Here is an 11,584-nt window from a genome sequence, read left to right as displayed (position 1 = left end):
TTCTCTCTCAGGCTGCATATTTTCAGCCAGAACAATAGTAACAATACTTAGCCTGGTATTGTGGGCGAAGCCTTCATCCTAGCACAAAAGAGGAAGAGCTAGGAGGATCAGCAGCAGTTCAAGGCTGGCCCGGGTTACATCGGACTGTCAATAAATGACACTAGGCAAGAGATTCTTTTAAAAAGGGAAAAAAGGAGTTTAGAAAAAATAGTAGAGATTAGATCAGCAGTCTGTGAAATGGGTAATCCAATAATAACAAACCCCTAAAAAAAAAAAAAATCCAGAAACAGCACTAATGGTGTTTAAAACTCAAAAGCTGAGTTTTTAAAAAAGATTTTTGTCTTCTGTTTGTGTGTGTAGAGTAACATATCCCCTGGAAGCTAGAGTTACAGGCTGTTTTGAGTGCCAAGAACCAAACACCCCAGCAACCTCTGAGTGACCTCTCTGAGCCCCTAAAGTTGATCTTTTTAAAGCTAAACATGACTGATAAATTGACTTATGCAGGGAGAGGAGACGAAACTAAATCCAGACGTGAAAGAACAGCTACTGACGATTTAGTCCTGTAATCCCAGCACAGAGAGGCTGTATTGAGAAGATTGAAAGTTCAAGGAATGGGGCGAGAGCCATTCTCCGGGGTTAAGAGTACTGGCTGTTCTTCCAGAGGACCAGACACGAGGCAGCTCACAACTGTCTAAATCCAATCCCACGGAATTCAAGACACGAGGCAGCTCACAACTGTCTAAATCCAATCCCACGGAATTCAAACATCTGTTCTGCTGTCCAAGAATACTGTGCGTGCGTGCGTGCGTGCGTGCGTGCGTGCGTGCGTGCGTGCGTGCGTGCGTGCGTGCGTAAGACCCACAGATGGAGGAGGCTCTCGCTCCGATCCTGAGGACAACGCCACCCCATGAACACTTAGGGACTCAAGTCTCAATGCAAAAGCAAGTGGTTTATTCGGGATACCAGTGCACTAGGGCTCGACACGGTCCTCACGCAGGAGGGATGTGAAGAGTCCCGGACAGCAGAAATATAGTTTATATAGACGATACAAGGTCACAGCTATATCTATTTAGCACAGCTATTTCGGTACCAAGGATATCTGACTTGGCAGATGTTTCCCGCCCTGTAGTTCCCAGAATGACACAATCTATACCATCTGTTCTTATGGTCAGCTGACTTCCTGGAAAGTAGGTGGGAATGTACTGTACTTTCTGGTCTAACGTCTGGGGGCTAAGAGGCCAACTTAAAAATTTTTTATTCTTAAGAGATGGTTCCTAAGAGATGGCTGCACTGATGTCAAGCGGGGATCTTTCGTGTATGTGTGTGTGTGTGTGTGTGTGTGTGTGTGTGTGTGTTACACAGATATAAACAGCCAAGGCACTCATACACATAAAAGTAACAATAATAATTTTTTTTTAAAGTTCAAGGCACAACTGGGCAACTTGAGCAAGACTGGGTTTCAAGGCCACCCTGGACAAATTTATGAGATCATGTTTCAAAATTAAGACGTTTTAAAAATTAGAAGGCTTGGAGACTGACAATGGCTCTGGGATTTAGAGTGGCTGCCACATTTCTATTCATAAGCATCCATAACTCCAGTTATGGGATCCTACACACTCTTTCACCTCCCTGGCATCAGGTATGCACATGGCCCACAGATGAAATAAATACACATAAAAAAAAATTTAAAACAGAACCAAAGCAAAGCTAGACTTAGCAGCACAAAACTGAAATCCCAGAATTCTGGAAAGCAGATATTGGAATTCTAGACAGATCAAGTTCCAGGAAAGACAGAGAAACCCCAGCTTTAAAAATAAGGGTGGGGGGATGGGGAGAAAGAAGAAAGGGCTTAGTCTAACATATGAGAAACTCTAACTGACTCCCGGTGTCTCACTAAAACAAAAATGAAAGATATTATCACCAATTACAGAAACAGAATGGACTAGAAGAGAATAGAACTGTGGAGCATTCAATAACCTAGATGTGACCGACAGATTTCTACCATAACTCAATCAAGAAAAACTAAAAAAAATCTGACTAGAAAAATGTACCCAATGAAAAGATGAAATCTATCATCAAAACTCTCAACAACTAACTATATCACATATTTTCGGAGGACATAAGAGACCCTCTACAAGCTTTTTTTTTTTTTTTTCCTTTTTCGGAGCTGGGGACCGAACACAGGGCTTTGCGGTTGCTAGGCAAGCGCTCTACCACTGAGCTAAATCCCCAACCCCTACAAGCTTTTAAAAACAAGTGAAAGTACCTTTCAATTCATTCCTCGAGACTACTATCAGGCTCAAAGCCAGGCAATGGCATTACAGGAAAAGAAAGCTACAGAGAAGCCCTGAAATCTTTAACAAAATACTAACAAAGGAATGTTCAGCATGTAAAACAATTCTAAATGAAGTCTTTATTTCTAGGGTGGAATAATGGCTTACCATAAAGGCATTTGCTATGCTGTACCGAGTTAGTGGAGGGAAGAACACAATGTGGGATGGACTCTTGACATACAGTGATAATAAGTCTTGCTTTCATGATACAAATGGGCACAGACTCTCCATTTGAAATGAGATATGTTAGGGTACATTAGGACACACCTATACTCAGTTCTTGAATTAGGGAGGTTGAGCCAGAAGGATCAAAAGTTCCAGGTGACTCTGGGCCACACAGTGAGACCCTATCTCAAAGGAGCAAAAGCATAAAAACATTATTGGGGCCCAGGGATCTCTAGGGAAACCAAGAATGTTAACCATGCAGTGTTTCCTCAATGGAGGTGATAAAATAAAATACATGCATTCCACCCAGAAAGCTGATAGTGGAGGTTGTTTAATGACCTTTTTGCTTTCTGTAGACACAGATCTCAGCCAAAATGTTTGTCAGATGGAGCCAAACTGAAGCCATTTTGAATAAAATGTCCATTATAAATAAGGGTCAAATAAAGCTTAAGTTCCCAAGACCTCCCTGGGAAACTGACATCCTGTTTGGCAGAAAGAGACCTGAACCTGGGTAACAGACATTCTGGCTGGCAAGTTTAAACAAATGCTAATGCTGTGCCTGAGCCCCAAAAGACCACCAAGGAGCTAGTTCTGATGCAATCACATTAGGCTGTCTTCATTACAAGCTCCAGCTCTGGCTTCCTGCCAACCCTGACACAGCAGGATGGGAAGATTGAGCTCTGAGCCTAGTTTCAGGCAAGCATTTACATTAGCAAGCAAACAAGCAAGGGGGTTTCTAGCCAGAAACACATTTGATTGGGGTGGTGGGGGGGACGGGCATTAAGGCCTTTTACATAATTGGCTGGTTCTGGGAGCCAAACCATAAACTTAACTTCTGCTTTTCTCCCTCCGCTTTGGTGGTTGTTAGGAGGTGAAGTGCCCAGAGGCAGGCTTGTTACCTGGAGGTGTAGATTTGCTGGGGAGTAACCTGGAAACCAGTGCTAGGTGCCAGTTTGTTAGTTAACTCAGTTCAACCTTAGGTCAGGTTCTCGAAGATGGAGTCTGAACCCAAAAGATCTGGTCTCTCACTAGACAAGTCAATCTGTCACAGTTGAATAACTCAACCAACGGCAACAGGATAAGTATACCACAAAGACATGTTCCTAAGGAAGTTCCCTATCCCTAAATCGGGATTGGTGGGAGTATTTACCCGTGACCTGGCACAGATGTTTGTGGGTTTCTAGAGTGATTTTAATCCAGCAACCTGGCTACTCTGGCTGGAATACAGGCACACCCTCAGTCCACACCTGTGGGGCAGTGAAAGACCCTGAGGAGGTTTGAAACCCTGGTGACCCTTTGGGACAGTAGGCATTTCACCTGACTCCCAGGAAACCAGGATCCTGTCACTAGCCTGCAGCCCTCCATAGATTTGTGGCCATCAGTCACATAAGGGCAACGCCCCAATCCCCTTCACAAGTAGAGGATGTGACCACAGGTCACGTAGGCTCAAGACAGATCTCCATTATAATGAGGTACCTAAAGGCCTGGAGGCTTAGCTAATCACCTTTTCTTCCTCCCAGCAAAAGGTATTTAATCGCAGGCCCACTCCAAGAAGTGTACTGCTTCACTCATCCACCTTCTGCCATGACAATAAACGCCTTGAAATGCACCACTAAACTCAAGCCTACCTCCTTTCAGCCAAGGACTACCCCACCCCCACCCCACCCCCGGCCCCAGCCATCTCTGGCTGTATCCTGTGCCTCAGACCCCACTTCCCCAGCCCCGGAGCGGAGCGGTGTCCTGCAGCTTCCCACAGTGGCTGTGTGGGGTTAGCACGGGTCAAACTTTCCACAGCTAGCCTCCCGAGTGCCTGAGCCCTGTGGCAGAGCGGACTTGGGACCCCCGCCATTAATCCTACACACACCTTAAATCCCAAACAAGAAGGTAAAGTTAGTTAGAAGGGAGCAGTGAGTTTGTTTGTGAGTTTAGTGTAAGTCAGCAGAGGCAGTTAAAGCCCAAGAATGAGAAGAAACCAGATTAGAACATGTTGCCAAACTTAGTATGAGGCCAAGGAGAGCAATTCAATCGGAACTGAGAGAAGCACGTTTGAGTCACTCAGCTTGGAGAGGCGTTTAAGACAGAACAGCTGAGCATTCAGAACCAGCCAGTGAGAGTTCAGAAAGAGCTAAAAAGGGTGAAAACAGTAAGTCAGCAGTAAGTCTCAAAGGCTGAAAACACTCTAGACCTAGATAAGCTCGTACAGAGGCTAGAAGGTTCCAGGGCTAGGCCTAGCTTAGCAGATTTCGGGCTTAAAAACTCAATGATATTCTGTCTCCTGGTAGCACTTCAGCTCCCCAGTCTGTTCTGTGCCCCTGATCGATCAGTAGCAACCAGAGTACGATAAATTTTTCTCATCTGCTTAAATACTTACTAAGATAAATGTTCAATGATGCAGTCAGCTCCAGGGTCAATGCTATGATCAGTTTTTGCTACCTAATTCAAATAAAGATATAGCTTTGCCAGACTCTTGTGCCCACTTGGGCTGTTTTGAGGTTTTTTTGACCCTAGCAGTTTACCAGAATCTCTTTCCCTGGACATATATCTTTAGCTCTGAGTAACAGACCCCATTCTCAGGGGAGGTGTCATATGTACTTTATGACTTGCTGAGCTCCATGCTCTCTGTCAGAGACCACACTAGATTCTAGGTTTTCAGCTATAGGGTCTATGGTCTTAGCTGCCTAGAAGCCAGTCTTCCACTAACAGCCTTCAGATGAAGATGTAGAACTCTTAGTTCTGCCTGCACCATGCCTGCTTAGATGCTGCCCTTCTCCCACGTTGATAATGACAGACTGAACCCCTGACCCTGTAAGCCAGCCCAATTAAATGCTGTCCTTTCTAAGACTTGTCTTGGTCATGGTGTCTGGTCACAGCAATAAAACCCTAAGACGCTACTCTATAATTATAACCACCTGGCATCGGACTCCCTGAAGTTGGATCCAGGCTGACAAAGTTAACTTGAATTGAGTTTTCATTCTCATCTCTTCGAGGTTAGCTTCCCTACAGGGATCTCCTCAAATGGTAACATGACATTATGAATGTACTGACTTAGTGTCCTTAAAAATGTTGAAATAGTAAATCAAGGTATGCATGTATTACCATAAAATGCTTCAAGACCAAAACAGAAAAACAGAAATCAACCGGGATGTAATGTAGTTGTCTTGGATTTTTTAAAAAATAAATAAATAAATAAAACCAGATAAATAAGAACAAACTACTGAAAAGTTCTATTAACAGAAAGAAAAGACCCTGAGAAAATGAACAGAACATCAGTGAGCTGTATAATAAGAAGCCAACAGCAACTGGTAACTGGATTTCTTGAACGGCAGTAAAGATAGAAAAGAACTAAATAATGTTGCTGAATTTTTCAAATCAAGTTGAAAGTATAAACCCAGTGATCTCAATTTCTATCTACCTATCTATTTATGTCTTGCTTGCTTGAATTCACTAGAAGACCATAAAAAAATAAATAAATAAAAAATAAAAAAAACTATACCAAAGCCCTCCATCATCAATTTATCTTAAAGCAAAGGAAAAGAAAACTTTAGACTGAGTCGAGGAAAAAAACAGAGGCACCTACTTCAGAGACTGCAACTGTGAACATAATTATCAAAAACAATTTGGGCTGGAGAGATGCTCTGCAGTTAAGAGCACTTGATGGCTCTCCCAAAGGACATGGGTTTGAGTTCCCAGCACCCACATAGCAGCTGACAACCTTCTGTGACTTCAGCCCTAGGGGATCCAGTGCCTCCTTCTTATCTCCTCAGTCACAAGGTATATACACGGATGCAGACAAAATATTGATACACCTAAAATAAATAAATCTAAAACTACAAACCAGAAGACCGTGAAACATCATCCTTACAGATATGAAAGAACAAAAGTATCAACTGAGAAATCAACTCCCCTGAAGGAAAATTGGAGATTTTATTCAGACACACTCTATAAGCCAGGATTCTCTAAAGAGATATAAAACTAATAAAACGAAAATATATACATATATAAAGGGAATTTATCAGAGTGGTTTACAGGCTGTAACGGATCTGGCTACTCCAACAATGGCCATCTCCCAAAGGAACGGCCAAGAATCTGGTAGTTATCCAGTCCATGGGGCAGGATGTCTCAGCTGGTCTTGAGTCTACACTGGAATTCCAGAATGACTGAAAGTTAACACTCTTGGGTGTGCCTGATAGGTAGGCAGTATTTTAAGAACACATCACATAGCTGGGTGTGCTACTATATACCTTTAGTCCCAACCCCGACTCTACCTCGGGAAGAAGCAGAAGGATCTCTCTGAGTTCAAGGTCAGCCTGGTCTGCACAGCAGGTTCAAGAGCAGCCAAAGAGGTAAGAACACCTCCTACCAAACAAAACAAAACAAAACACAAAACAAAAACAAAACGCACCCACATCACAGTTTCTACTCAACTCTCTGAGAACTCAGGTGCTGCTTATAGCTTAACTGAAAATCCTCACGAAACTGTTAGAAACAAATAACTCTACAGCCCAGAATGGTGGTGCCTGCCTTTAATCACGGCAAGGCAAACGTAAGTGAGTCTCTGTGAGTTCCACCCTCAAAGCCAAAAACAAGAGTCTATTGGTAGCTCTAATTAGAGTGGACTCATAAGAGGTGGAATGTGGATCTGGGAAGGGACAGGTGAGGGGGATGAGTACGACCAAAAATATATGAAATTCTCAAAGAATAAAAATAGATAAATAAAAATCAGACAAAGCATTACAGAACATTTCTGAGAAGTTTCCACTGCGCCACCGTCAAAGTAAGCCAGGATGAGCTCCTTCGCTGTCGAGACGCTGAGTTTTGCCACATTTAGAAAACCCGTAAAGTAACACTGCAGAGTACCAAATATCTACTCGCCAAGGCCTTGACAACAATCTCAAAATTTAGAGGCATGAGGGAGCCTGAGGGAAACTGATTTAAAAGAAAGAGAGGAGGGGAAGGGAGGGAGGGGAAGGGAGGGGAGGGGAGGGGAGGGGAGGGGAAGAGAAGAAAAGTGATTTTTTTCCCCAGAAGTTGTAAAAGTCTGGAAAAGTGTCCCCCTTTCCCCCTTCTCAACCCTTTCCCGCCAGCCACAGAGTAAAAGTTTGAGTAAACAAGTCACACTTTTTACAGAATTCCCCACTGGAGAGCGCACGCATATCCTACACAAATGCAGAAAACCTGATATCCTGAGGAGAAGCCACTTGTTCCCTGTATCAAATAGGTCACTAGCCCCAAACTGTCTTAATGTTGAAGCCAAAACCACTCGCTACTAAGTAGACTTTTGCAGAGCTGTGGCCACCACTCGCTATCTTTGTGCAGGGCCTGACACAGGCTGCAATTGCACAAAAGGCGTAGAACTTAGTCAGCAATTTCTCCACGCCCCGCTACAGAGAGGGCCAAAGACAACAATCTCTTCTTTACTGGACCTACGACAGCCTTCCTGAGGTTCAGGCCAGGAAAGTGGCCGACCTGGCCATACTGCTAAAACTGGGGACAAATGGGGACCGCATAGTTGTAAGAAAGGAGGCTTCAGGAGATCCTATTAACTCGGGACTGGAAATCTTTCGGAAGGGACCCCCCAGGGACAGAAACGACGCCAGGGGACCCAAAGAGAAAGGAGACCGGAGAGGAAAGGAGTCCGAGTGGACAGCAGAGGGAGCTGCGGGCGAGTGTCGGGATGGCAGTGTCCCCGCGCTGAAGACACAGTCGCCCCGATCGCTCCGGCGGCTACACTACGCGCAGCCGCAGACAAGGACCCCAGCAAGGACCTGGCAGCTCACGGGGCCAGTACCCAGACTCCCAGCTCCTCACCGAATCACGAGGGCTCCTCCACTCGCCAGCGCCTTCACCGCCTGCCTGAGAACGCAACTACCGACAACGCAGTCGGGCGCAAGGCGGAGCCGAGGCGCGGTAGGAAGATTTAAGAGTAGGAGGACCTTCCGGAGCCTACGCCTTATCACTGGCTCTCCAACCGAGTCCCGGGAGGGTTTCAATTCTCTCGCGGAATCACCGCTCCCCCAGCCACTAGGAGGCTCGAGAAGTGGGCGGGGAGACCGCAATCTGAGTCCAGCGCGAGTGCACACCACTTTCCTGTACATCTCGTTGAATCCTCGTTAACCTGCCTCAACCTTCCAAGTGATTACAGGCCTGTGTCACCTTGCCTGGCTTGGGTGGCTTTATTTTCAACTTTAATGAATTTCTAGAATGGAGGGATAAAAAAAGCGGTTACACATAATTGTAGTAGGAAATCTCTTACTCTGTGAGCCTGGGTCCCCCATCGATAAAATGCTGCTCCCTTACTCCTTCAATGGGGTTATAACAGAGTCAATCAATCATCATCATCAAATGTAGTTCATAGTGGGAAGTCAGGGGCATTTAAGGCATGAGATATGCATTTGATAGAAGCCATCTTCTGTCACTGGAGTTAGGACCAGAGCCTGTGTCCTGACTACTCTAATGAAAAAGCCTCCACCTCTCATCCTTCTATTAAACAAGAGTTAAATTAAGAGTGTAAATAAGCCAGCCATGGTGGCCCATGCCTTGCCTAAATCCTGGCTCTCAGGAGGCAAAGACAGGTGCAGCTCTGATTCCAGAGCCAGCCTGGTCTACCTAGAACGTTCCAGGACAGCCAGAGCTACAGAATAGAGATACCCTGCCTCAAAATTAAACAGATAAATACATATATAGCAATATGTACAGTAAAGCCTCTATGTGTGGCTCTAAGTGAAATGTATATAGACGTCTCCCTCTGTGTCTGGCTTTGAGTGATATGTTCCAGCAAAGCCTTTGCTAGGTTTGGATTAGTCAGTAGAGAGGCTGAGAAATTGATGTCTCTCTGGATGGGCTGCACTCATTACCACATGAGAGCTCACCGCTGCACAAACTTTGCTCCGAAGACACTGACAAGCTTGGAGTTCTTCCTGTTGATTATGTTTAATCATTGTCAAAACAAATTGATATTTGTGTGGGTTGTCTGCTCTCTGGGGCAGCAAGGGCGAGATAACATTGGTAGTTGGAACCTCTCCCAGCCCAATTAATGCTCTCTAAGGATTGACTAAGAGTCACCAGAATGAGCTAGTCGGGGTCGGTCTTTTCCAAGAAGGCTTGAACCTGTGCTCCTTCAGAAAATGAAGGCTTTGCATCTCAGTGAGCTTCTCTCTAAATCTACTGTGACACCTAGAATCAACCATCAATCAATATAAATAAGTGAAAGGCAGTATAAGATTTATTTTATCCCCCGTTGAAGGAATCAGAGAAAGAACTGGAAGAGCTTGAAGGTGCTCGAGACCCCAAAAGTACAACAATGTCAAGCAACCAGAGCTTCCAGGGACTAAGCCACTACCTAAAGACTATACATGGACTGACCCTGGACTCTGACCTCATAGGTAGCAATGAATATCCTAGTAAGAGCACCAGTGGAAGGGGAAGCCCTGGGTCCTGCTAAGACTGAACCCCCAGTGAACTAGACTGGTGGGGGGAGGGCGGCAATGGGGGGAGGGTTGGGAGGGGAACACCCATAAGGAAGGGGAGGGGGGAGGGGGATGTTTGCCCGGATATCGGGAAAGGGAATAACACTCGAAATGTATATAAGAAATACTCAAGTTAATAAAAAAAAAATATATTTATTTTATGTGGTTACATTCGGAAGAGACATGACCACATCCCTTAGTCCATCTTCAGGGTCCTACAACCGGATGAAGTTTCAGTAGAAGCCAGCAAAAAGCTTAACTAAGCAGTCCAGCCAAGGTATGAGGCGAGGCGTAACCCACCCACCTCCCTACCTTCAGCTCTAGTCTCGACAGCCTGGTGGAAATACAGACCTAGAAAAGTTTCTCCCATAGACAAGATCCTCCCCTGGTTTTCCTCAACCTTTATTTCTAGAATGAGATGCCTGAGAAGAATCTAATTTGTTTCAAGAGTCTGTTGGCCAAAGAGATACAAAGATGCCTCTTTAGAGTAGCATTCCTACCAGGCAGGCTGAGTCACATAGACAACGGGGTGGCATGAAGATCTAAGTGGGGATGGAAGAATTCAGGACCAAACCGTCTCTAACAGCTAAGCTGTCTCTAACAGCTAAACTGCCTCTAACAGCTAAGCTGCTGCTTCGGGAACTGTGGAAAGAGTTTACCTTATTAGATCATAATCCCATCCACAGCACCTGAGGAAACAACCCATGACCTCAGTTACTTAAAGGAAAGTAAGAGAGTCTTTCATGAACTGTTGGGGATGTAACCTCAAACATCTTGAAAGTTGTATGTATGGCTGTGGTAACACTTACGGGTGGCTCTCCCTTGACAAGTCCACACTTCCCTGAAGTGCCTTTCTTGTTAATAACTACGCTTAAATTCTCTTCTCAATACACTCCGGGGCGGAAAAGATGGCTTAGTGGGTAAAGTGCTTGCCCTCTAACTGAGGACCCAAGTTCCCATCCCCAGAGTACAAGTAAAATCAAATACGACTGGGATGCCCGTGCACCTGTGACAGATAGGCGGCGTAGACAGGAGAATCTCTAGATAATCCCAGGCATTCATAGACGGCAAACAAGACACCTGCCTCAAGTTCAGTGGAAGGTACCTTTGGACTCTAACCTTCACCTGGATGCCATAGCTCACAAGCGCACACACGCGCACGCACGTGCGCACACACACACACACACACACACACACACACACACACACACACACACCAGTAGACAAACATAAAATAAAACCCCACCTCCGCTCTGTACTGACTCAAGAATTCTGGCTTCAGTAAAGTAGAGGTCCCTGAAGAGAACCGTATCACGACAGAAAGCAGCGTAAAGCTGTGTTTCTCTTTCTCTCCCTCCAATACAGTTGCTCTCTCCGTCCGACCACTCTAATGTGCCACCTGAGCTGGGCTGTGGAAGAGCATGCTGGCAATCTAGCACACGTGAGGTCGAGGTAGGAAGACCATTGTGGGTGTGAGGAAAGCCTGGGCTACACAGTGAGACACTGTGCTGCCAAGTAAGAGACTAAAGGTTAAACCTGAGGGGCAGAGGAGGGGAGCCCTGCTGGGCTGCAGCTGTGTCTTTTAAAATGACTTCAGGTGTCAGTCATCGGTTTCTATAG

This window comes from Rattus norvegicus, chromosome 1 (assembly GCF_021556685.1).
Source record: "Rattus norvegicus strain SHRSP/BbbUtx chromosome 1, alternate assembly SHRSP_T2T, whole genome shotgun sequence".
NCBI lineage: Eukaryota > Metazoa > Chordata > Mammalia > Rodentia > Muridae > Rattus > Rattus norvegicus.
Note: the sequence above shows the minus strand (reverse complement) of the source record.